This window comes from Pseudophryne corroboree, chromosome 8, assembly GCF_028390025.1.
Source record: "Pseudophryne corroboree isolate aPseCor3 chromosome 8, aPseCor3.hap2, whole genome shotgun sequence".
Classification (NCBI taxonomy): domain Eukaryota; kingdom Metazoa; phylum Chordata; class Amphibia; order Anura; family Myobatrachidae; genus Pseudophryne; species Pseudophryne corroboree.
In genome coordinates, this window is record NC_086451.1 from 174,003,376 (window position 1) to 174,027,983 (window position 24,608).

Here is a 24,608-nt window from a genome sequence, read left to right on the forward strand (position 1 = left end):
CCATATGCAAATCCATCTGCTGCAGGCCTTCCCCCAGGAATGCTTGCACTAGTTGTTGCATTTGGTTTGTTGTTTGGGGGTGCTTCAGTATTAGGCAGCCTTCTGCCCTCCCATGTTCATCTGAAAATATGTGTTCTCCCTGCAGTTGTTGTCCCCAGATGAGAGTTCCCTTGTGCTGCCTCAGTTGAATCTCCTTTACTTGACAGAGATGTGCCTGAGCAGCGGCCCTCCCCAGCTCTATCCCAAATCATACTTATTTTGCATAGGAGATACCATGGTCATGAAGATTGTTTTCCCAGGGTGAGGTTCATTCATTGCATTCTGGGTATGCTGACCCCTGTGATTTCCCCAAATGTGGGAAACTGGACTGCATTATTTGTGGTAGTGAGAGACTGTGTTTGTGCTTTCCTCTGGTCAGCTCTGGTAAAAGTCAGATTTCTTTGTCTCAGATCTTCCTCTAGCCTTGTTCTTCTTTCGAGAGTTCCCTTGTGCTGCCTCAGTTGGATCTCCTTCACTTAACAGGGGGGTGCCCGAGCAGCGACCCTCCCCAGCTCTAGCCCAACTCCTACTTACCTGCCAGGTGAGATACTATGATCATGAAGGTGCTTCTCCCAGGGCAAGGCTCACCCATTGCACTCTGGGTGTGCTACTCCTGCGGTTTCCCCAAATGTTGGACACTTGACTGCATAATTTGTGTTTCACCTGGTCGGCTCTCGTATAATTCAGATCTCTTTGTCTCAGGTCTCTCTCCAGCCTAATTTGCAGTCTGTTTCCACTTCTCTTTTCTTGAGTTGCTCCCTTCTATGCCCTTGCGCACTATCCTGACTTCTCCCGTCTGCTTACTTTGTGCCTTCCAACGCACAATGCAAACTACAGGTAGTGCTGCAGGGCCCACACCCTTTTACTTGCCTTACAGAGCAGCTCTGGAGCTGTTACAGTGCCCAGCTGCTGCAAGAAATCAGCTTGAATGCTTCAGGGGCTGGGGCATAGCCATCATGAGCCCCACACCGAAGGAGGGTGGAGGTGTTTAATGCGAACTAAGGGTCATCCAAGCACCGCAAAAGGCCGCCATGCCCTGCATGCCAATTTTATCTTTTCATATGCAGACGAGGGTTGAAGCCAACTTTGACCCACTGCTTGGATGACATCACCATATGCAAATCCATCTGCTGCAGGCCTTCCCCCAGGAATGCTTGCACTAGTTGTTGCATTTGGTTTGTTGTTTGGGGGTGCTTCAGTATTAGGCAGCCTTCTGCCCTCCCATGTTCATCTGAAAATATGTGTACCTCCTGCAGTTGTTGTCCCCAGATGAGAGTTCCCTTGTGCTGCCTCAGTTGAATCTCCTTTACTTGACAGAGATGTGCCTGAGCAGCGGCCCTCTCCAGCCCTATCCCAAATCATACTTATTTTGCATAGGAGATACCATGGTCATGAAGATTGTTCTCCCAGGGTGAGGTTCATTCATTGCATTCTGGGTATGCTAACCCCTGTTATTTCCCCAAATGTGGTAAACTTGACAGCATTATTTGTGGTAGTGGGGGACTGTGTTTGTGCTTTCCTCTGGTCAGCTCTGGTAAAAGTCAGATTTCTTTGTCTCAGATCTTCCTCTAGCCTTGTTCTTCTTTCGAGAGTTCCCTTGTGCTGCCTCAGTTGGATCTCCTTCACTTGACAGGGGGGTGCCCGAGCAGCGACCCTCCCCAGCTCTAGCCCAACTCCTACTTACCTGCCATTTGAGATACTATGATCATGAAGGTGCTTCTCCCAGGGCAAGGCTCACCAATTGCACTCTGGGTGTGCTGCTCCTGCGATATCCCCAAATGTGGGAAACTTGACTGCATAATTTGTGTTTCCCCTGGTCGGCTCTCGTATAATTCAGATCTCTTTGTCTCATGTCTCTCTCCAGCCTAGTTTGCTGTCTGTTTACACTTCTCTTTTCTTGAGCCACTACCTTCTATGCCCTTGCGCACTATCCTGACTTCTCCCGTCTGCTTACTTTGTGCCTTCCAACGCACAATGCGAACTACAGGTAGTGCTGCAGGGCCCACACCCTTTTAGTTGCTTTACAGAGCAGCTCTGGAGCTATTACAGTGCCCAGCTGCTGCAAGTAATCAGCTTGAATGCTTCAGGGGCTGGGGCATAGCCAACATGAGCCCCACACCGAAGTAGGGTGGAGGTGTTTAATGCGAACTAGGGGTCATCCAAGCGCCGCAAAAGGCCGCCATGCCCTGCACGCCCCTTTTCTCTCTTCATATGCAGACGAGGGTTGAAGCCAACTTTGACCCACTGCTTGGATGACATCACCATATGCAAATCCATCTGCTGCAGGCCTTCCCCCAGGAATGCTTGTACTAGTTGTTGCATTTGGTTTGTTGTTTGGGGGTGCTTCAGTATTAGGCAGCCTTCTGCCCTCCCATGTTCATCTGAAAATATGTGTTCTCCCTGCAGTTGTTGTCCCCAGATGAGAGTTCCCTTGTGCTGCCTCAGTTGAATCTCCTTTACTTGACAAGGGAGGCATTTTGGATTTTTTCTTTGGTACCCTTACACCTGATGGTCTGAATGAGAGCATCGAACTGAACAACATTGGCAGTCTCTGAAGATTTTATCTATTGATTTACCTAATATATTATTTATTGAATATCCATTTATTGTATGTTTAATAAATAAAAAAATTATTAGAAGTAGCTATTTTGGAAACAGCTTTCCTCTTAGGATGAAACTGTATAATCCTGTTGTGTGTGTTCCTTTAAAGTTCTTTAGTAAAATCCACTAGTAATGATGAACATCAGATTTCTTCCTCCATCCTCTTTTTACACTTTCTCTTGGTTCTATATATATATATATTTTTTCTATTTTTTTTTCCCTCCTTCTCCCAAAAGGCCCCCCCTCCCCCCCCCTCCCTGTTTTAAATTTTAAAATCTTTAAATATTTAAATCTTCGAATCCTTAAATTGTCTGTTTAATATTTATTTTTTCTTCATTTCTTTTTGTTGTTTAAACAGCAATGTAATTATTCCAGGGGTTAAAATAATGAAATATAGAAATAATATTAACAAAAATTAAAGGTAAAAATGAATTGATAGAATGATCCCATTAAAAGTAAATAAATAATATGGATGTTAAGCTGAGCGGGTTGGATTCGAACATGGGACTAGCTGCATAGAGTGCATTTGATGTTTCCCCTGCGCCACAAGAACTGCTTTAGTAGTGGCATGGATTTATGTTACCCTAAAAGGTTTTATATAAGTAAATGGGGATCCTTAGTGCTGAGTCTCTGAATTATGTATATGTGATTATAGATATGAGGTATTGATTGAAAGATTATAGGTTAATCTGTATATAGATTATATATTTTCTGTTATTTTTTAAACCACCTTGTTGCTTATTTTATTATTATTTTTAATCACCATGTTGCTTATTTTTATATTATGAAATGCCTTTATATGTGCAATTGCAATTAGAAAGTTGTTCCATATGTGGGTCATTACATGTATGCATCCAATTAGTACATGTATGTATCCAATCAACTAATTAGTAATGCTATTGGTCCGGTGCATTTTAAAAAGAGCCTGCTAGGCTGCTGATGTATCCTCTGACGAAACCGCTCTTGAAAAACAGCGGAGAAAGTGATTACCGGACACTCTGATTGCTGAGATATAAGCCCGTTCATGAACGAGCTACATCACGGCGGACGTCTGATGTAAAGACAGCGTTGAAGGGGAAAAAGCAATTTGAGACCGAGCAAAAGGAGGTCTCTACCCCACGGCAGGGAGAAATATCCCGACCGCGAGTGCCAATAAGATCCAGCCACGGTTAACGGGGGTCGTAGCATACCGCTGTGTTTCACCAACCATCACAGCGCTCTCCCCCTGTTTTCTTTCATTACTCACGTGAGTTACATATGAACTTTAACTGCAGTAAATAAGAGGCGTTGGTTACAACTGTTGCTGTTCATCCACAAGAAGGAATTTAATGTATCAATTACAATTGGAAAGTAACGATTAAATTACAACAGCTGTATCCAGGAGGATTTTTTGGACACTTTAATAAACATTCCGTTGTCATCAAGGGCAATATGAAATAGATCCTGATTACATTTAGATATGGATAGTGGTGCCTATATATGTTGACTCCATTGTATTTTATTGAATGTGGGTTTCTTCTGTCTATATATATTTTTTAAAAATAAAGAGCTTGTATATTTTATTTTTTGCGCTCCCTTGATAACAAGTGTGATTATCTTTAAAATTTGGTTTATTATTGGTAGAACAGTACTACCTATGGGAGCAGCATTTTATAATATATGGTGAAAATTAATAGATGTATAAAGATTAAATAAGCAACAAATTGGTGAAATAGATACGTTTTGATAGGAGCGCTGGGTTCTATATATATATATTGACATTTGGTTATATATATGTATAGACTTTATAAATTCTTGACAGAGATGTGCCTGAGCAGCGGCCCTCCCCAGCCCTATCCCAAATCATACTTATTTTGCATAGGAGATACCATGGTCATGAAGATTGTTCTCCCAGGGTGAGGTTCATTCATTGCATTCTGGGTATGCTGACCCCTGTGATTTCCCCAAATGTGGGAAACTCGACTGCATTATTTGTGGTAGTGGGGGACTGTGTTTGTGCTTTCCTCTGGTCAGCTCTGGTAAAAGTCAGATTTATTTGTCTCAGATCTTCCTCTAGCCTTGTTCTTCTTTCGAGAGTTTCCATGTGCTGCCTCAGTTGGATCTCCTTCACTTGACAGGGGGGTGCCCGAGCAGCGACCCTCCCCAGCTCTAGCCCAACTCCTACTTACCTGCCAGGTGAGATACTATGATCATGAAGGTGCTTCTCCCAGGGCAAGGCTCACCCATTGCACTCTGGGTGTGCTGCTCCTGCGGTTTCCCCAAATGTTGGACACTTGACTGCATAATTTGTGTTTCCCCTGGTCGGCTCTCGTATAATTCAGATCTCTTTGTCTCAGGTCTCTCTCCAGCCTAGTTTGCTGTCTGTTTCCACTTCTCTTTTCTTGAGTTGCTCCCTTCTATGCCCTTGCGCACTATCCTGATTTCTCCCGTCTGCTTACTTTGTGCCTTCCAACGCACAATGCAAACTACAGGTAGTGCTGCAGGGCCCACACCCTTTTACTTGCCTTACAGAGCAGCTCTGGAGCTGTTACAGTGCCCAGCTGCTGCAAGAAATCAGCTTGAATGCTTCAGGGGCTGGGGCATAGCCCCACACCGAAGGAGGGTGGAGGTGTTTAATGCGAACTAGGGGTCATCCAAGCGCCGCAAAAGGCCGCCATGCCCTGCACGCCCCTTTTCTCTTTTCATATGCAGACGAGGGTTGAAGCCAACTTTGACCCACTGCTTGGATGACAGCACCATATGCAAATCCATCTGCTGCAGGCCTTCCCCCAGGAATGCTTGCACTAGTTGTTGCATTTGGTTTGTTGTTTGGGGGTGCTTCAGTATTAGGCAGCCTTCTGCCCTCCCATGTTCATCTGAAAATATGTGTTCTCCCTGCAGTTGTTGTCCCCAGATGAGAGTTCCCTTGTGCTGCCTCAGTTGAATCTCCTTTACTTGACAGAGATGTGCCTGAGCAGCGGCCCTCCCCAGCTCTATCCCAAGTCATACTTATTTTGCATAGGAGATACCATGCATCTATACATACATGCGCTAACACCTGGGCATACACTGATGTACCCACACCTAATATCCATACATACACGCCCTGACACCTGGACATACACCAACATTCCCACACCTGCATCTATACATACACATGCTGACACCTGGACATACACCAACATACAAGCACCTGCATCTATATATACACGCGCTGACAAATGGACATACACCGACGTACCCACACTTGCATCTATACATACATGCACTGACATCTGGACATACAAGCACCTGCATCTATACATACACGCGCTGACACCTGAACCTACACTGACGTTCCCACACCTGCATCTATACATACACATTCTGACACCTGGACATACACAGACGTACCCACACCTGCATCTATACATACACGCGTTGACACCTGGACGTACACTGACGTACACACACCTACATCTATATATGCATGGATGCAAATGTGGGTACGTCTGTATACGTCCAGTTGTTAGCATGTGTATGTATAGATGTTAGGTGTGGGTACATCAGTGTATGTCCAGGTGTCAGCACATGTATGTATAGATTCACATGTGGGTACGTTGGTGTACGTTTAGGGGTCAGCGTGTTTATGTATAGATGTTGGTGTGTGTATGTCAGTGTACGTACAGATATAGGTGTGTGTATGTATGTATGTATGTATGTATGTATATGTATAGAGGAAGGTGTGATACATACATATAACACATACATGATAGATACATATATCACACAGATAGATAGATAGATAGAACACATACATACAAGATAGATACATACATACATACATACATGATAGATACATATATACACACACATACGATAGATAGATATATATATATATATATATATCTATCACACACACATACATGATACATACATGAGAAAGACCTGGGATGGTGATGAGGCCCGGGCCCCCTGCTGATGTTGCGTTGAGGAAGGCAGTGTTCCAGGGCGGATGCCAGTCGGGGAGAGCGCCGCACAGCCCGGGAAAAATACTGCTGAGGAGCTACATCTGGAAGAGCCCCAGGGAGGGAGAGTGTCACATGCCCCATCCTGCGCGGCACACTCTGCAGGCCTGCACATGGGAAGGGAGGTCTCTGGCCACACATACTCACCCTGCTGCTGAAGCCCCATCAGCGCTCTCCAGCGGGGAGCGGGGCCAGGATGAACCTCAACCTGTGAGAACTATCTTCATGATCAAGAGATCTCATATGCAAGATAAGTATGTGTTGGGAAAGGGCTGGGGAGGGCGGCTGCTCGGGCACACCCTCGTCAAGTTAAGGAGATTTAACTGAGGAAGCACAAGGGAACTCTCGTCTGGGGACAACAACTGCAGGGAGACCACATCTTTTCATATGAACATGGGAGGGCGGAAGGCTGCCTAATACTGAAGCACCCTCAGACATTAAACCATATGCAACAACTATTGCAAGCATTCCTGGGGGAAGGTCTGCAGCAGACGGATTTGCATTCGGTGATGTCATCCAAGCAGTGGGCCAAAGTTGGCTGGAACCCTCATCTGTATATGAAAAGAGAAAAGGGGCATGCGGGGCATGGCGGTCTTTTGCGGCGCTTGGATAACCCCAAGTTTGCATTAAACACCCCCACCCTCCTTCGGTGTGGGGCTCATGTTGGCCATGCCCAAAGCCCCTGAAGCATTCAAGCTGATTTCTTGCAGCAGCTGGGCACTGTAACAGCTTCAGAGCTGCTCTACAAGACAAGTAAAAGGGTGTGGGCCCTGCAGCACCACCGGTAGTTTGCATACACACATATATAGGACAGCATCTCTTATATGCCCCAGGGTCAATAAAATAGTATCCTTGTCTAGGCTATCCATCCCCTCAGATAAGGCATTTGTCCATGCCGCTACAGCACTACACACCCAGGTCGACGCAATTGCCGGTCTGAGTAAGGTACCTGAATGTGTATAAATGGACTTCAGGGTAATCTCCTGTTTGCGGTCAGCACACTCTTTGAGGGTAGCCGTATCCTGGGACGGGAGGGCTACCTTCTTGGATAAGCGTGTTAATGCTTTGTCCACCCTAGGGGAGGATTCCCATCGTAACCTATCCGTTGATGGGAAAGGATACGCCATAAGAATCCTTTTGGAAATCTGCAGTCTTTTATCTGGAGATTTCCAAGCTTTTTCACATAACTCGTTCAGCTCGTGTGAGGGGGGAAAGGTTACCTCAGGCTTCTTTCCCTTGTACATATGTACCCTCTTGTCAGCGACAGGGGGTTACTCTGTTATGTGCAAAACATTTTTTATTGCCATAATCATAAATCGAATGGATTTTGCCAATTTTGGCTGTAACTTTGCATCATCGTAATCGACACTGGAGTCAGAATCCGTGTCGGTATCTGTGTCAACAAACTGGGATAGTGGGCGCTTATGAGACTCTGACAGTCCCTGCAACATAGGATCAGGCATGGGTTGAGACCCTGACTGTCCCAAAGCTTCTGCCTTGTCTAATCTTTTGTGCAATGAGTTTACACTAGCATTTAAAACATTCCACATATCCATCCAATCAGCTGTCGGCGGAGACACCATATTCATTTGCTCCCGCTCCTCTCTAATATAGCCTTCTTCCTCAGACATGTCGACACACGTGTACCGACACACCACACACACAGGGAATGCTTTTTCTGAAGACAGTTTCCCCACAAGGCCCTTTGGAGAGACAGAGAGGGAGTATGCCAGCACACACCCCAGCGCTATATAACCCAGGAATAAAACAGTAACTTAATGTTTGCCCAGTAGTGCTGCTGTATGTAATTTGCGAATTATGTGCCCCCCCCCCCCCTCTTTTCAACCCTCTTGTCTAACGTGGTATAAGCAGGGTAGAGTCCGGGGAGCTTCCTCTCAGCGGTGCTGTGGAGAAAAAATGGCGCTGGTGAGTGCTGAGGGAGAAGCCCCGCCCCCTTGGAGGCGGGCTTCTGTCCCGCTTAAACTGTAAAATTGGTGGGGGCTCATACATATATACAGTGCCCAGCTGTATATATGTTATATTTTTGCGAAAGAGGTTTATATTGCTGCCCAGGGCGCCCCCCCTGCGCCCTGCACCCTTACAGTGACCGGAGTATGTGAGGTGTATGGGAGCAAAGGCACACAGCTGCAGTGCTGTGCGTAACCTCAGTGAAGATCATGAAGTCTTCTGCCGCCTCTGAAGTCTTCTTTTCTTCTCATACTCACCCGGCTTCTATCTTCCGGCTCTGCGAGGGGGACGGAGGCGCGGCTCTGGGACGGACGGCGAGGGTGAGATCCTGCGTACCAATCCCTCTGGAGCTAATGGTGTCCAGTAGCCTAAGAAGCAGGACCTTGCAACTCAGAGAGTAGGGCTGCTTCTCTCCCCTCAGTCCCTCGATGAGGGAGTCTGTTGCCAGCAGTGCTCCCTGAAAATTAAAAACCTAACAAAATACTTTCTGTCAGAAAGCTCAGGAGAGCTCCTGAAAAGCACCCAGTCTCCACTGGGCACAGTATCAAACTGAGGTCTGGAGGAGGGGCATAGAGGGAGGAGCCAGTGCACACCCAGAACTAAAGTCTTTCTTAAAGTGCCCATGTCTACTGTGGAGCCAGTCTATCCCCATGGCCCTTACGGAGTCCCCAGCATCCTCTAGGACTTTAGAGAAAATAGGATTTTAATACCTACTGGTAAATCCTTTTCTCTTAGTCCGTAGAGGATGCTGGGCACCCGTCCCAGTGCGTACTGTGTCTGCAGTTATTAAATGGCCCTTAACTCCAGAACATTTATGTGGAGACAACTTTCCTGACTTGACCATCTTCCTTGGATGTTTTCCCCCTGTGTGACTGCTCCCCAGCCTCGGAGGGTTGCATCCGTGGTCCCTAGGATCCCGTCCTGGATCCCAAACCATCGCCCCTCTAGGTGGTGAGAACTGTGCAGCCACCAATGGAGTGAGATTCTGGTCTTGGAAGACAGGATTATCCTCCGGTGCATGTGTAGGTGGGATCCGGACCACTTGTCCAACAGGTCCCACTGGAACACTCTGGCAAGGAGCCTGCCAAACTGAATGGCCTCGTAGGCCGCAACCATCTTCCCCAGCAACCGAATGCATTGATGGATTAACACTCTTGCTGGTTTCAGAATTTGTTTGACCAGACTCTGGATCTCCAGAGCCATTCCACTAGAAGAAAACCTCTTCTGTGTCCAGTATCACTCCCAAAAACAACAACCGCGTCATTAGGACCAACTGCGATTTTGGCAAGTTTAGGAGCCAACCATGTTGTTAAAGAACTGTCAGGGAGAGCAGATGTTTTGCACCAACTGGTACCTGGATCTCGCCTTTATCAGGAGATCATCCAAGTACGGGATAATTGTGACTCCTTGCTTGCGAAGGAGAACCATCATTTCCGCCATCACCCTGGTGAAAATCCTCGGAGCCGTGGACAGACCAAACGGCAACGTCTGAAATTGGTAATGACAATCCTGAATTGCAAACCTCAGGTAGCTTGATGCAGTGGCTAAATGGGAACATGTAAGTAGGCATCCTTTATGTCTACCAAAACCAGGAAATCTCCTTTATCCCCCGGACTGCAGATCACTACCCTGAGAGATTCCATCTTGAAATTGAATTTCTTTAGGTAGAAATTAAGGGATTTCAGATTTAAGATTGGTCTGACTGAGCCGTCCGGCTTCGGGACCACTAAGAGGCTTGAATAAAAACCTTCTCCCTGCTGACTAAGGCTGATTTGAACAATCGGTGAGGGGGAACTTCTTGAAACCCCAGTTTGTACCCTTGGGACACTATTTGTAAAACCCACGAGTCCAGGTCCGAATGAATCCAGAACTGACTGAAGAGTTTTAGACGTGCCCCCCAGTGGCGGAACTAGCGAGCAGTGGGCCCATGTGCGACAAAATGGCTTGGGCCCCCCCCCCCATCCCTTCCCATCCAAGTCCACCCCCTCACCCCTGGAGAGGATCTGGTGAGGGGGGCCTGCTCAGGGAAGTGGATACCTAGCAACAGTGCCGTAACTAGACATTTTAGCAGTGTGTGCAAGAAACGGCATTGGAGCCCCACCCCTGCATGCAAAAATGGTACCAGAAGAGTCCTTTGTAAATTCCATGGACCGCTAGAGGATTTTAAAATATGTAAATGTCCCAAAGTTTGTGGGTACCTCATGCAATGCGGTGTTTGGATGGTGCCTCTCTGGAGTTCCTCTAGGTAGCTGGAAATTGTTGTGGGCTGGTTCAGATCCGGTTGAAGATAGTCGTGCTCAAAGCATGCAGTATCCAGATAACCTGACGCGTTTCGCTGCATATGCCTTGCAGCTTTTTCAAAGGAATTTACAAAGGACTCTTCTGGTACCATTTGAATGGGACTTATATAGTGGAAAATTACTGGTTATAAACCGTCTTTGGGCAATATTTGGAACAGATCCTCCAGAGTCTTATGATACATGTCCGGAATAACACCTGGGTAAAATTTACAACTCCATAGCATGCATATGGTATAATGTAATTGCACATAATATCACTGTTTTTTAAGTAAATATATGTTTTTAATAAATTGTTATTAATTGAGTACATTTAGTGGATATTGCTCATTTCCTCTCAAGCGCAGCCTTCCTTTCTAGAGACCCTTTTACACCTTACGGCGGACAGATTCCTCTTTTTACACATTACAGCAGACAGCGTCCTCTTTTTACACATTACAGCAGACAGCGTCCCCTTTTTACACATTACGGCAGACAGCATCCCCCTTTTTTACACAACGGCAGACAGCGTGCCCTTGTTACACATAGCGGCAGACAGCGTACATTTTTTTCACATAACGGCAGACAGCCTGCCCTTGTTAAACATAGCGGCAGACAGCGTACACTTTTTACACATAACGGCAGACAGCCTGCCCTTGTTAAACATAGCGGCAGACAGCGTACACTTTTTTCACATAACAGCAGTCAGCCTGCCCTTGTTACACATAATGGCAGACATCGTACACTTTTTACACATTACAGCAGACAGCTTGCCCTTGTTACACATTACAGCAGACAGCTTGCCCTTGTTACACATTATGGCAGACAGCGTGCCCTTGTTACACATTACGGCAGACAGCATCCCCCTTGTTACACATTACGGCAGGCAGATTCCCCCTTGTTACACATTGCGGCAAGCAGATTCCCCCTTTTTACACATTGCGGCAAGCAGCTTCCCCCTTTTTACACATTGCGGCAGGCAGATTCCCCCTTTTTACACATTGCGGCAGGCAGTCCCCCTTTTTACACATAGCTGCAGGCAGATTCCCCCTTTTTACACATAGCGGCAGGCAGATTCCCCCTTTTTACACATTGCGGCAGGCAGTCCCCCTTTTTACACATAGCTGCAGGCAGATTCCCCCTTTTAACACATAGCTGCAGGCAGATTCCCCCCTTTTACACATAGCTGCAGGCAGATTCCCCCTTTTTACACATAGCGGCAGGCAGATTCCCCCTTTATACACATAGCGGCAGGCAGATTCCCCCTTTTTACACATAGCGGCAGGCAGATTCCCCCTTTTTACACATAGCGGCAGGCAGTCCCAACAAAGAAAGAAAGAGACGAAAAAAAGAAAGAAAGAAAGAAAGAAAGAAAGAAAGAAAGAAAGAAAGAAAGAAAGAAAGAAAGAAGAATTATACTTACCCTCTCCGCTGGCTCAGGCTCCTCGTGCAGCTTGACGATTCCCGGGCAGTAGAGAAGGAGGAGGAGGGAGGTGGAGGAGGGAGCCGCAGCAGCGCTGTGTTATTGGTGGAGGCGCTGCTGCTGCTGCCCCTCTGCTTCACTATAGGCTGTTCTCGGAAGACAGCCTATAGTGAAGCAGAGGGGCAGCAGCAGCAACATCTCCACCAGTAACAAAGCGCTGCTGCGGCTCCTTCCTTCACCTCCCTCCTCCTCCTCCTCCCCCCCGTGCCGCTGCTCCTCTCATCTCCAAGCGACCCTCCTCCCTCTTCGTGTGTTACAGAGGCGGCAGCGTGTCTGGTGCTGCGGCTGCTGCCCGTAGTGCCCTGGCCTGATCTGTTCGTTACGACGGGCGGCGGGAGTCGCAGGACGCAGACCCGATGGGAGCGCTGGTGTGCGGCTGCGGCATGATACAATGAGTCATTGTGACTCATTGTAATGCCGGCGGCTGTGGGCCCTTGAGTGCGGCGGGGCCCCAGTGCAATGCACTGCCTGCCCTGCCAGTAGTTCCACCCCTGGTGCCCCCCACTGGTGTGGGCTCCTGCAAGAGAGCCCCAGCGTCATGCAGTGGATTTGGCAGAAGCAGAGGACTCTGCTCCTGCGATCTTGAAGAGGCTTCTTGGAGTCAGCATCAGCATTCCCTTGATGAATCCACAATGCCCTCCTATCCGAGACTGCCATGAAATTGGCCCGTGAGCACTTGTGCCCGGTGTAGGATTTTTAAATATGTGTAGTTTACTGTATGCAAGGGTTTAAAACCTTTTAGGAACTGAGATCTAAGGTGTATTACATGTAGTTTAAAAAAAACAAAAAAGGTTTATTTTATGGCAGTAGTTTCCAAACTGGGGTTCTTGCACTGGTAGCAAAGTTTGGTGGTCCAGGACCAATTAAAATTATTTATACTTTATTAAATTGGCAAAACCATTCCCTCACAACATAACTGAACCTGAGGATGACATGCTATAAACACAATTTACTTAATTTTATATTTTTTTCTGAATTTCTCAATAAAAAAAACTTTGGCCTAGGGGTGCCGTGAAACAAATTTTGATACTATTTATTTATATAGTGCTCTTTCTCCAACAGGACTCAAGGCGCTTGAGATATGGCTTCTGGAACTGAACACAGGATTCTAAATGTGGCTGTACCAAGGATCTATACAGTGGCATTACAGGTTGAGTATCCCTTATCCAAAATGCTTGGGACCAGAGGAATTTTGGATATCGGATTTTTCTGTATTTTGGAATAATTGCATACCATAACGAGATATTATGGTGATGGGACCTAAATCTAAGCACAGAATGCATTTATGTTTCATATATACCATATACACACAGCCTGAAGGTCATTTTAGCCAATATTTTTTATAACTTTGTGCATTAAACAAAGTGTGTGTACATTCACAGAATTCATTTATGTGTCATATACACCTTATACACACAGGCCCTCATTCCGAGTTGTTCGCTCGCAAGGCGAATGTAGCAGAGTTACACACGCTAAGCCGCCGCCTACTGGGAGTGAATCTTAGCTTCTTAAAATTGCGACCGACGTAGGCGCAATATTGCGATTACAAACGAGTTAGCAGTTTCAGAGTAGCTCCAGACTTACTCTGCCTGTGCGATCAGTTCAGTGCTTGTCGTTCCTGGTTGACGTCACAAACACACCCAGCGTTCGCCCAGGCACTCCCACCGTTTCTCCGGCCACTCCTGCGTTTTTTCCGGATACGGTAGCGTTTTCAGCCACACGCCCCTGAAACGCCGTGTTTCCGCCCAGTAACACCCATTTCCTGTCAATCACATTACGTTCGCCGGAGCGAAGAAAAAGCCGTGAGTAAAAATACTTTCTTCATAGTAAAGTTACTTGGCGCAGTCGCAGTGCGAATATTGCGCATGCGTACTAAGCGCATTTTCACTGCGATGCGATGAAAAATACCGAGCGAACAACTCGGAATGAGGGCCACAGTCTGAAGTTCATTTAATACAATATTTTTAATAACTTTGAGTATTAAACAAAGTTTGTGTACACTGAGCCATCAAAAAACAAAGGTTTCACTATCTCAGTCTCACTCAAAAAAGTCCGTATTTCTGAATATTCCGTATTTCGGAATATTTGGATATGGGATACTCAACCTGTATTACTTTTTTCTGCTACTGGTTCTTTACCTATGCAAACAAGCATCTGACTTGCCTTTCCTATTGCTTTGTTACATTGCTCACCTGAAATAGTAATACTTAGATAGCTTCCTCTTGCCATTATAATGCCCTTAATATTATAGTTAGCCTTTGTATTTTTGAGACGTGTATGATTTTGCATTTTTTGGCATTAAATGTTGCCATGTTCTTGACCATTCCTCTAGTCCAGGGGCGGAACTGCCAGAGACAACGGAGTCAGTTGCCGCCGGGCTCCAGCCCTAAAGGGGCTTCCTCCATTGCCCTCCGGCTGTTACGTGCCCTTCCTACTAAATAGACAAAGGCGCTACCAGCAGGGTCTCGCAGTTTGTACATTCCATGCCGTAACACCCTTCTTTCCACCTTTTTCAAGACCCAGCCCAGCAGCCTCGCCGCTGCCACCACCGCTAGCTGCAGCACTGCAAGCGGTGGGGTGCCCCTGCTTCTTCTCACACCACAGATAGCTGGGCAGCACTGCAACTGCCTGCCTGATTGCTCCGCCCCCTTCTGGCTCCCAAGCACCTCTGCTGCCCAGTGATCCAGGAGCCTGCTGCTAGGAAGAAGTGGCCGAGCTTCAGCAAGCGAGTCTGGACACTGGCGGAGGAAGCCATGATAACCAGATAATGGGGAGTGGAGAGCCAGTTCCAAGGTAATACTTTATACAGCTGATTGAGATCCTGGTCGGTGGATATGGATTCCAAGAAAACCCTGGAGGTGCTTCCTTTCAAGGGAGACACTCTCTTTGGAGAAGACCTCAATAAGATTGTAGCTGATCTGGCTACTGCTAAAACAGCTTGCCTACCTAGTATGACTCCTACCACGCAGAAGGCTAAAAGTACTTTCCCTTGGCCCTTTCATCCTCAAGGTAAAGCGTACCCAAGGTCAGGCATACCCAAAGCAAGCTCATGCTTCCAGACCTGCCAAGCCCAGACTGAAGCAAGCCTGGGCTGCCCATCAGCCTGCTTCCAAAACGGACAAGCCTGCCGCATGACGGTGCAGGCCTCCCTCTGGGGGATCCCAGGGTGGGGGGCCCGACTTCTAGGTTTGGCATAATTCTAAGCTAGAGAATTCTGTTTGGAGCTCACCTTGTACTTTGTGAAGAAATAATCAGCATTGTGGCTGAGCAGATACATGTAGTGTGTGGCTGCAAACTGCATGGATCTGCTGCGTTGTAATGCTGATACTTTTTTTTTCAAAGTACCAATAGCTTCATATAATGTTCACAATTTTTATGCAGGATCAAATAGCTCAATAGGTAGGGTGTTTGATTAGAATTCAACAGGTTATAGGTTTGAATCCTGGGTATGGTAGTTTGAGATGTGTTATTTAATAAAGTATGTTGTTCTAACTGCCGGCATCCTATCACCTGGGATATCATACTAAATAAATGGAGTTGATCAATTTTTTTTTATTTTTTTTTTAAACTAGGGACAATTTCCAGATACTTTTCTTTATAACTGAGATTGCCCACTGGAACTTCACATCAGTTGACAACTATGCATGAGTGGGCAGTGCTTGCTCTGGATCTGCCCACCCATTTATGTGCCGTCATAAAAGAAAGCACAACTGACAGTTATCCTGGGCGTACACTACACAATTATCTGTCAGGCTATCTATCCAGTCTGGATGGATGGAATGAAAATCTGGTAATGTATAGGAGCAAATGTCAATTAACCATTTGCTCCCAAACACTAGAAAAGTGGTCAAAAATGGTCATTACACAAATTGGTTAAACCCAAAATTTAACCAATTTGTTTAGGGGACCATTTTTGTCCATTTTCTAGTGTTTGAGAGTAAATCGTTGATGGTCATTTCCTCACATAGATAACAGGATTTCTATTCCAACCAGTCAGTGTTGGAGATATGGTCTGCCAGAATGCATAATGCATACCAGAGCCATAACTAGACTTTTTGGTGCCCTGTGACAGATAATTATATGCCCCCCCCCCCCTCCCCATTTTTGCAATATGGACAAAAGGCGCATGCCTTGTGGGGAAGGGGCATAACAAGATTGGTCTCAGAGAAAGCACATGAGATATGAAGATATATCTAGTATACTTGACACTCAATGGTTTGTGGTATTGCCGGGGTGCCCTCCTTAAATGCATATACAGTCACACATGGCGTGTTTGTGCAAATGGCATATCAGCAGTCAGCACTAACTGGTGACATGCCATTTGTACAAGTAAACCATGTGTGACTAATATATAAACATACTTTATTAAATAACACCTCAAACGATCATACCCAGGATTCAAACCTATAACCTGTTGAATTCTAATCAAATACCCTACCCATTGAGCTACTTGATCCTGCATCTATTCTAACCTCCAAAAACAGATTCAGTTGCATTTTCCAGCGTGTTTTGTTTGCGCCTTTGCAAATGTCTTACATCGACAAACTTATTTAGTACTATTTTGCAAATAGGGTTACATTGTCGCAACATTGTGTTCCCTAATTGCTTGATTTTTTTAAATGCAACAATTGATAAAGACACCTGATAATTGCTCTGTGGAGTCTTATTTTGTGTCTACTTCTTATCTACATTTAATTCCCTACCTCTAATCAAGGCATTTTTAAATGCTGGGGGCTGCCAGGACGTGAGGCCTACCTAGACTTTAGATCTGAATTTGAAAGTACTTGTGAACTAACTTAATTTCCTACTTCTAAATTCATTCCTAAATTCACTACTTATATTAATCCTGTAGTTGGGCATTTTGAGCCTTCAATTGTGGGCATTGTTTTGTGTCCAGACCAGCAGCTGGTGGTGTGCATTTTGCTGAAAAGGCATCGAAGACCTCCGATATGCTGCATCTCCTGATGTGTGTCTCCCTCAAGTGGCTGTCAGCAAATGCATGCTAGACACCCCATTCCAAGCTGATTGTGACATCACGGAACATGCATCATAGAACAGGCATGCTAGAATATGGGTCTTCAACCTGCGACCCTCCAGCTGCTGTGGAACTACATATACCAGCATGCCCTGCCTCAGTTTTAGCATACCTTAATAGCAAAACTGTGGCAGGGCATGCTGGGATGTGTAGTTTCACAGCAGCTGGAGGGCCACAGGATGAAGACCCATGTGCTAGAGCCAAGACGCAGGTACATTGAATGCTAGCAAGCTGAATGTTTAAATCATTTTTGTTCCGCAGCATTCCAATGCGGAAGATTCCATGGAACCAGAGATTATTCCATTGAGAAGGACATGCTGCCTGGATGACTGCACTGTGCAAATTAAATCACGGAGCCAGTTGGCTTGTGGGTGGCTCTGGTGACTGGGTGGTTGGGTGGGCGGTGTGTCGGAGGTGGAGCACATGCAAATGAATGTGTATCATCCAGCTAGTGAGAGTGAAAACTCATGCAGGAGTGTGCCTGCTTGTCAGTGGGTTATGCACCTTGCCAGGCGTCAAATCTACATGGAGCAGCTGGAGGGGACAAGAGCAGGTTTGCAAAATATAGATAGAAGAGCATATATGCTGGCGCATTCTCCATGATTGTGTCAGCTTATGTTTTGGTGCACTGCACTTTCCTTCACTAAGTTTTAGCCATTTTGGTTAAACGCAAGTGTAGTTGCTTCTCGCCCTTTTGGCTGTGATCTTGTATCGTGGTTGAAGAGTCTGCTGGAGGGATTGTTTTCTTCATTGGCGAGAGACTGAAGATATTCCAGGATGGAAGGCTTGGGAACACTATCCGTTTTTCAGTTGTGGAAGAGTTGAAAGACCGGATTGGACTACATTCTATAGTAAAGGATATCTTTGTATTTATTAATCCTCCCTTTATATGTGTCTGTCTTTCAATAAAGCTTCGGGCTTGTGATTCCTTCACCCTCTTACACTCCACACCCATAGCCTTATTAACTGTTGTATTATTGTATTGTTTAAATGTATAGTGCAGTTCATGATTTATAGTGTAGGCTGGCCTGTGCTGTAGTTCTTGAACTGTACTATACCGACAGCATTTGTATTGTGTTTTGGCTGTGCTGCAACACGGTACTTATGTGTGTAATGTTTATGTATGTTTTTTTGCTTCTTTATGTCAATAAAGACTGCTTTTTCAATCCAATATCTGAAAACAATCAATGTTATCTTTGATGGCAATAGAAGTGGTATGATATTTGCTGCTTTTGAAAGGCAATATCTGATATGTCCCCTATCTGGGAACCATATATTAAATGGCTTTTCAGAAAAGGGAGATGGGAGAAGAGCTTTCAGTACTTGTAGGACCAATGCTCATTTCCTATTCTAGCCTCCAAAAACAGATTCAGTTGCATTTTCCAGCGTGTTTTGGATGCGCCTTTGCAAATGTCTTACATCGACAAACTTATTTAGTACTATTTTGCAAATAGGGTTACATTGTTGCAACATTGTGTTCCCTAATTGCTTGATTTTTTAAATGCAACAATTGATAAAGACACCTGATAACTGCTCTGTGGAGTCTTATTTTGTGTCTACTTCTTATCTACATTTAATTCTCTACCTCTAATCAAGGCATTTTTAAATGCTGGGGGCTGCCAGGACGTGAGGCCTACCTAGACTTTAGATCTGAATTTGAATGTACAAAGGGAGATGGTAGAAGAGCTTTCAGTACTTGTAGGACCGATGCACATTTCCTATTCTAGCCTCCAAAAACAGATTCAGTTGCATTTTCCAGCGTGTTTTGGATGCGCCTTTGCAAATGTCTTACATCGACAAACTTATTTAGTACTATTTTGCAAATAGGGTTACATTGTTGCAACATTGTGTTCCCTAATTGCTTGATTTTTTAAATGCAACAATTGATAAAGACACCTGATAACTGCTCTGTGGAGTCTTATTTTGTGTCTACTTTTTATCTACATTTAATTCTCTACCTCTAATCAAGGCATTTTTAAGTGCTGGGGGCTGCCAGGACGTGAGGCCTACCTAGACTTTAGATCTGAATTTGAATGTACTTGTGAACTAACTTAATTTCCTACTTCTAAATTCATTCCTAAATTCACTACTTACATGAATCCTGTAGTTGGGCATTTTGGGACTTCGATTGTGGGCATTGTTTTGTGTCCAGACCAGCAGCAGGTGGTGTGCATTTGCTGGAAAGGCATCGAAGACCTCCGATATGCTGCATCTCCTGATGTGTGTCTCCCTCAAGTGGCTGTCAGCAAATGCCTGCTAGACACCCCATTCCAAGCTGATTGTGACATCACGGTACATGCATCATAGAACAGGCATGCTAGAACATGGGTCTTCAACCTGCGACCCTCCAGCTGCTGTGGAACTACACATCCCAGCATGCCCTGCCTCAGTTTTAGCATACCTTAATAGCAAAACTGTGGCAGGGCATGCTGGGATGTGTAGTTTCACAGCAGCTGGAGGGCCACAGGATGAAGACCCATGTGCTAAAGCCAAGCCGCAGGTACATTGAATGCTAGCAAGCTGAATATTTAAATCCTTTTTATTCCGCAGCATTCCAATGTGGAAGATTCCATGGAACCAGAGATCCTTCCATTGAGAAGGACATGCTGCCTGGATGACTACACTGTGCAAATTAAATCACGGAGCCAGTTGGCTTGTGGGTGGCTCTGGTCACTGGGTGGTTGGGTGGGTGGTGTGTCAGAGGTGGAGCACATGCAAATGATTGTGTATCATCCAGCTAGTGAGAGAGAAAACTCATGCAGGAGTGTGCCTGCTTGTCAGTGGGTTATGCACCTTTCCAGACGTCAAATCTACATGGAGCAGCTGGAGAGGACAAGAGCAGGTTTGCAAAATATAGACAGAAGAGCTCTCCAGCCTAGTTTGCTGTCTGTTTCCACTTCTCTTTTCTTGAGCCGCTCCCTTCTATGCCCTTGCGCACTATCCTGACTTCTTCAATCTGCTTACTTTGTGCCTTCCAACGCACAATGCGAACTACAGGTAGTGCTGCAGGGCCCACACCCTTTTACTTGCCATACAGAGCAGCTCTGGAGCTGTTACAGTGCCCAGCTTCTGCAAGAAATCAGCTTGAATGCTTCAGGGGCTGGGGCATAGCCAACATGAGCCCCACACCGAAGGAGGGTGGAGGTGTTTAATGCGAACTAGGGGTCATCCAAGCGCTGCAAAAGGCCGCCATGCCCTGCACGCCCCTTTTCTCTTTTCATATGCAGACGAGGGTTGAAGCCAACTTTGACCCACTGCTTGGATGACATCACCATATGCAAATCCATCTGCTGCAGGCCTTCCCCCAGGAATGCTTGCACTAGTTGTTGCATTTGGTTTGTTGTTTGGGGGTGCTTCAGTATTAGGCAGCCTTCTGCCCTCCCATGTTCATCTGAAAATATGTGTTCTCCCTGCAGTTGTTGTCCCCAGATGAGAGTTCCCTTGTGCTGCCTCAGTTGAATCTTCTTAACTTGACAGAGATGTGCCTGAGCAGCGGCCCTCCCCAGCCCTATCCCAAATCATACTTATTTTGCATAGGAGATACCATGGTCATGAAGATTGTTCTCCCAGGGTGAGGTTCATTCATTGCATTCTGGGTATGCTGACCCCTGTGATTTCCCCAAATGTGGGAAACTTGACTGCATTATTTGTGGTAGTGGGGGACTGTGTTTGTGCTTTCCTCTGGTCAGCTCTGGTAAAAATCAGATTTCTTTGTCTCAGATCTTCCTCTAGCCTTGTTCTTCTTTCGAGAGTTCCCTTGTGCTGCCTCAGTTGGATCTCCTTCACTTGACAGGGGGGTGCCCAAGCAGCGACCCTCCCCAGCTCTAGCCCAACTCCTACTTACCTGCCAGGTGAGATACTATGATCATGAAGGTGCTTCTCCCAGGGCAAGGCTCACCCATTGCACTCTGGGTGTGCTGCCCCTGTGATTTCCCCAAATGTGGGAAACTTGACTGCATAATTTGTGTTTCCACTGGTCGGCTTTCATATAATTCAGATCTCTTTGTCTCAGGTCTCTCTCCAGCCTAGTTTGCAGTCTGTTTCCACTTCTTTTTTTTGAGCCCCTCGCTTCTATACCCTTGTGCACTATCCTGATTTCTCCTCCTGTCTGCTTACTTTGTGCCTTCCAATGCACAATGCAAACTACAGGTAGTGCTGCAGGGCCCACAAACTTTTACTTGCATTACAGAGCAGCTCTGGAGCTGTTACAGTGCCAAGCTGCTGCAAGAAATCAGCTTGAATGCTTCAGGGGCTGGGGCATTGCCAACATGAGCCCCACACCGAAGGAGGGTGGGGTGTTTAATGCGAACTAAGGGTCATCCAAGCGCCGCAAAAGGCCGCCATTCCCTGCATACCCCTTTTCTCTTTTCATATGCAGATGAGGGTTCCAGCCAACTTTGGCCCACTGCTTGGATGACATCACTGTATGCAAATCTGTCTTCTGCAGACCTTCCCCCAGGAATGCTTGTACTAGTTGTTGCATTTGGTTTGTTGTTTGGGGGTGCTTCAGTATTAGGCAGCCTTCTGCCCTCCCATGTTCATCTGAAAATATGTGTTCTCCCTGCAGTTGTTGTCCCCAGATGAGAGTTCCCTTGTGCTGCCTCAGTTGAATCTCCTTAACTTGACAGAGATGTGCCTGAGCAGCGGCCCTCCCCAGCCCTATCCCAAATCATACTTATTTTGCATAGGAGATATCATGGTAATGAAGACTGTTATCCCAGGGTGAGGTTCATTCATTGCATTCTGGGTATGCTGACCCCTGTGATTTCCCCAATTGTGGGAAACTCGACTTCATTATTTGTGGTAGTGGGGGACTGTGTTTGTGCTTTCCTCTGGTCAGCTCTGGTAAAAGTCAGATTTATTTGTCTCAGATCTTTCTCTAGCCTTGTTCTTCTTTCGAGAGTTCCCTTGTGCTGACTCAGTTGGATCTCCTTCACTTGACAGGGAAGTGCCCGAGCAGCGACCCTACCCAGCTCTAGCCCAACTCCTACTTACCTGCCAGGTGAGATACTATGATCATGAAGGTGCTTCTCCCAGGGCAAGGCTCACCCATTGCACTCTGGGTGTGCTGCTCTTGCGATTTCCCCAAATGTGGGAAACTTGACTGCATAATTTGTGTTTCCCCTGGTCGGCTCTCGTATAATTCAGATCTCTTTGTCTCAGGTCTCTCTCCAGCCTAGTTTGCTGTCTGTTTCCACTTCTCTTTTCTTGAGCCGCTCCCTTCTATGCCCTTGCGCACTATTCTGACCTCTCCCGTCTGCTTACTTTGTGCCTTCCAACGCACAATGCAAACTACAGGTAGTGCTGCAGGGCCCACACCCTTTTACATGCTTTACAGAGCAGCTCTGGAGCTGTTACAGTGCCCAGCTGCTGCAAGAAATCAGCTTGAATGCTTCAGGGGCTGGGGCATAGCCAACATGAGCCCCACACCGAAGGAGGGTGGAGATGTTTAATGCGAATTAGGGGTCATCCAAGCGCTGCAAAAGGCCGCCATGCCCTGCACGCCCCTCTTCTCTATTCATATGCAGATGAGTGTTGAAGCCAACTTTGACCCACTGCTTGGATGACATCACCATATGCAAATCCATCTGCTGCAGGCCTTCCCCCAGGAATGCTTGCACTAGTTGTTGCATTTGGTTTGTTGTTTGGGGGTGCTTCAGTATTAGGCAGCCTTCTGCCCTCCCATGTTCATCTGAAAATATGTGTTCTCCCTGCAGTTGTTGTCCCCAGATGAGAGTTCCCTTGTGCTGCCTCAGTTGAATCTCCTTTACTTGACAGAGATGTGCCTGAGCAGCGGCCCTCCCCAGCTCTATCCCAAATCATACTTATTTTGCATAGGAGATACCATGGTCATGAAGATTGTTCTCCCAGGTTGAGGATCATTCATTGCATTCTGGGTATGCTGACCCCTGTGATTTCCCCAAATGTGGGAAACTTGACTGCATTATTTGTGGTAGTGGGGGACTGTGTTTGTGCTTTCCTCTGGTCAGCTCTGGTAAAAGTCAGATTTCTTTGTCTCAGATCTTCCTCTAGCCTTGTTCTTCTTTTGAGAGTTCCCTTGTGCTGCCTCAGTTGGATCTTCTTCACTTGACAGGGGGGTGCCCGAGCTGCGACCCTCCCCAGCTCTAGCCCAACTCCTACTTACCTGCCAGGTGAGATACTATGATCATGTAGGTGCTTCTCCCAGGGCAAGGCTCACCCATTGCACTCTGGGTGTGCTGCCCCTGTGATTTCCCCAAATGTGGGAAACTTGACTGCATAATTTGTGTTTCCCCTGGTCGGCTCTCGTATAATTCAGATCTCTTTGTCTCAGGTCTCTCTCCAGCCTAGTTTGCTGTCTGTTTCCACTTCTCTTTTCTTGAGCCGCTCCCTTCTATGCCCTTGCGCACTATTCTGACCTCTCCTGTCTGCTTACTTTGTGCCTTCCAACGCACAATGCAAACTACAGGTAGTGCTGCAGGGCCCACACCCTTTTACATGCTTTACAGAGCAGCTCTGGAGCTGTTACAGTGCCCAGCTGCTGCAAGAAATCAGCTTGAATGCTTCAGGGGCTGGGGCATAGCCAACATGAGCCCCACACCGAAGGAGGGTGGAGATGTTTAATGCGAATTAGGGGTCATCCAAGCGCCGCAAAAGGCCGCCATGCCCTGCACGCCCCTCTTCTCTATTCATATGCAGATGAGTGTTGAAGCCAACTTTGACCCACTGCTTGGATGACATCACCATATGCAAATCCATCTGCTGCAGGCCTTCCCCCAGGAATGCTTGCACTAGTTGTTGCATTTGGTTTGTTGTTTGGGGGTGCTTCAGTATTAGGCAGCCTTCTGCCCTCCCATGTTCATCTGAAAATATGTGTTCTCCCTGCAGTTGTTGTCCCCAGATGAGAGTTCCCTTGTGCTGCCTCAGTTGAATCTCCTTTACTTGACAGAGATGTGCCTGAGCAGCGGCCCTCCCCAGCTCTATCCCAAATCATACTTATTTTGCATAGGAGATACCATGGTCATGAAGATTGTTCTCCCAGGGTGAGGTTCATTCATTGCATTCTGGGTATGCTGACCCTTGTGATTTCCCCAAATGTGGGAAACTGGACTGCATTATTTGTGGTAGTGAGGGACTGTGTTTGTGCTTTCCTCTGGTCAGCTCTGGTAAAAGTCAGATTTCTTTGTCTCAGATCTTCCTCTAGCCTTGTTCTTCTTTCGAGAGTTCCCTTGTGCTGCCTC

General features: G+C 46.4%; 13 non-coding genes across 13 annotated transcripts; all 13 read left to right on the forward strand.

Moving 5' to 3' along the window:
• The first annotated feature begins 249 nt into the window (after nt 1–249).
• Nucleotides 250–413, forward strand: LOC134951788 (U1 spliceosomal RNA). The gene has a single exon (XR_010184463.1). It is a non-coding gene; the product is annotated as a U1 spliceosomal RNA (small nuclear RNA).
• A 152-nt stretch (nt 414–565) lies between these two features.
• Nucleotides 566–728, forward strand: LOC134953042 (U1 spliceosomal RNA). Its single transcript, XR_010185385.1, has one exon. It is a non-coding gene; the product is annotated as a U1 spliceosomal RNA (small nuclear RNA).
• Nucleotides 729–1,399: 671 nt separating this feature from the next.
• LOC134951564 (U1 spliceosomal RNA) lies at nt 1,400–1,563 on the forward strand. The gene has a single exon (XR_010184281.1). It is a non-coding gene; the product is annotated as a U1 spliceosomal RNA (small nuclear RNA).
• A 152-nt stretch (nt 1,564–1,715) lies between these two features.
• Nucleotides 1,716–1,878, forward strand: LOC134953555 (U1 spliceosomal RNA). Its single transcript, XR_010185634.1, has one exon. It is a non-coding gene; the product is annotated as a U1 spliceosomal RNA (small nuclear RNA).
• A 2,606-nt stretch (nt 1,879–4,484) lies between these two features.
• Nucleotides 4,485–4,648, forward strand: LOC134950358 (U1 spliceosomal RNA). Its single transcript, XR_010183291.1, has one exon. It is a non-coding gene; the product is annotated as a U1 spliceosomal RNA (small nuclear RNA).
• Nucleotides 4,649–4,800: 152 nt separating this feature from the next.
• On the forward strand, nt 4,801–4,963 carry LOC134952904 (U1 spliceosomal RNA). Its single transcript, XR_010185281.1, has one exon. It is a non-coding gene; the product is annotated as a U1 spliceosomal RNA (small nuclear RNA).
• A 15,945-nt stretch (nt 4,964–20,908) lies between these two features.
• Nucleotides 20,909–21,072, forward strand: LOC134950548 (U1 spliceosomal RNA). The gene has a single exon (XR_010183448.1). It is a non-coding gene; the product is annotated as a U1 spliceosomal RNA (small nuclear RNA).
• Nucleotides 21,073–21,224: 152 nt separating this feature from the next.
• Nucleotides 21,225–21,387, forward strand: LOC134952233 (U1 spliceosomal RNA). The gene has a single exon (XR_010184802.1). It is a non-coding gene; the product is annotated as a U1 spliceosomal RNA (small nuclear RNA).
• A 672-nt stretch (nt 21,388–22,059) lies between these two features.
• LOC134951930 (U1 spliceosomal RNA) lies at nt 22,060–22,223 on the forward strand. Its single transcript, XR_010184572.1, has one exon. It is a non-coding gene; the product is annotated as a U1 spliceosomal RNA (small nuclear RNA).
• Nucleotides 22,224–22,375: 152 nt separating this feature from the next.
• On the forward strand, nt 22,376–22,538 carry LOC134952294 (U1 spliceosomal RNA). Its single transcript, XR_010184851.1, has one exon. It is a non-coding gene; the product is annotated as a U1 spliceosomal RNA (small nuclear RNA).
• Nucleotides 22,539–23,209: 671 nt separating this feature from the next.
• Nucleotides 23,210–23,373, forward strand: LOC134951531 (U1 spliceosomal RNA). Its single transcript, XR_010184254.1, has one exon. It is a non-coding gene; the product is annotated as a U1 spliceosomal RNA (small nuclear RNA).
• Nucleotides 23,374–23,525: 152 nt separating this feature from the next.
• On the forward strand, nt 23,526–23,688 carry LOC134952547 (U1 spliceosomal RNA). The gene has a single exon (XR_010185047.1). It is a non-coding gene; the product is annotated as a U1 spliceosomal RNA (small nuclear RNA).
• Nucleotides 23,689–24,359: 671 nt separating this feature from the next.
• LOC134951613 (U1 spliceosomal RNA) lies at nt 24,360–24,523 on the forward strand. The gene has a single exon (XR_010184320.1). It is a non-coding gene; the product is annotated as a U1 spliceosomal RNA (small nuclear RNA).
• The last annotated feature ends 85 nt before the right edge of the window (nt 24,524–24,608 follow it).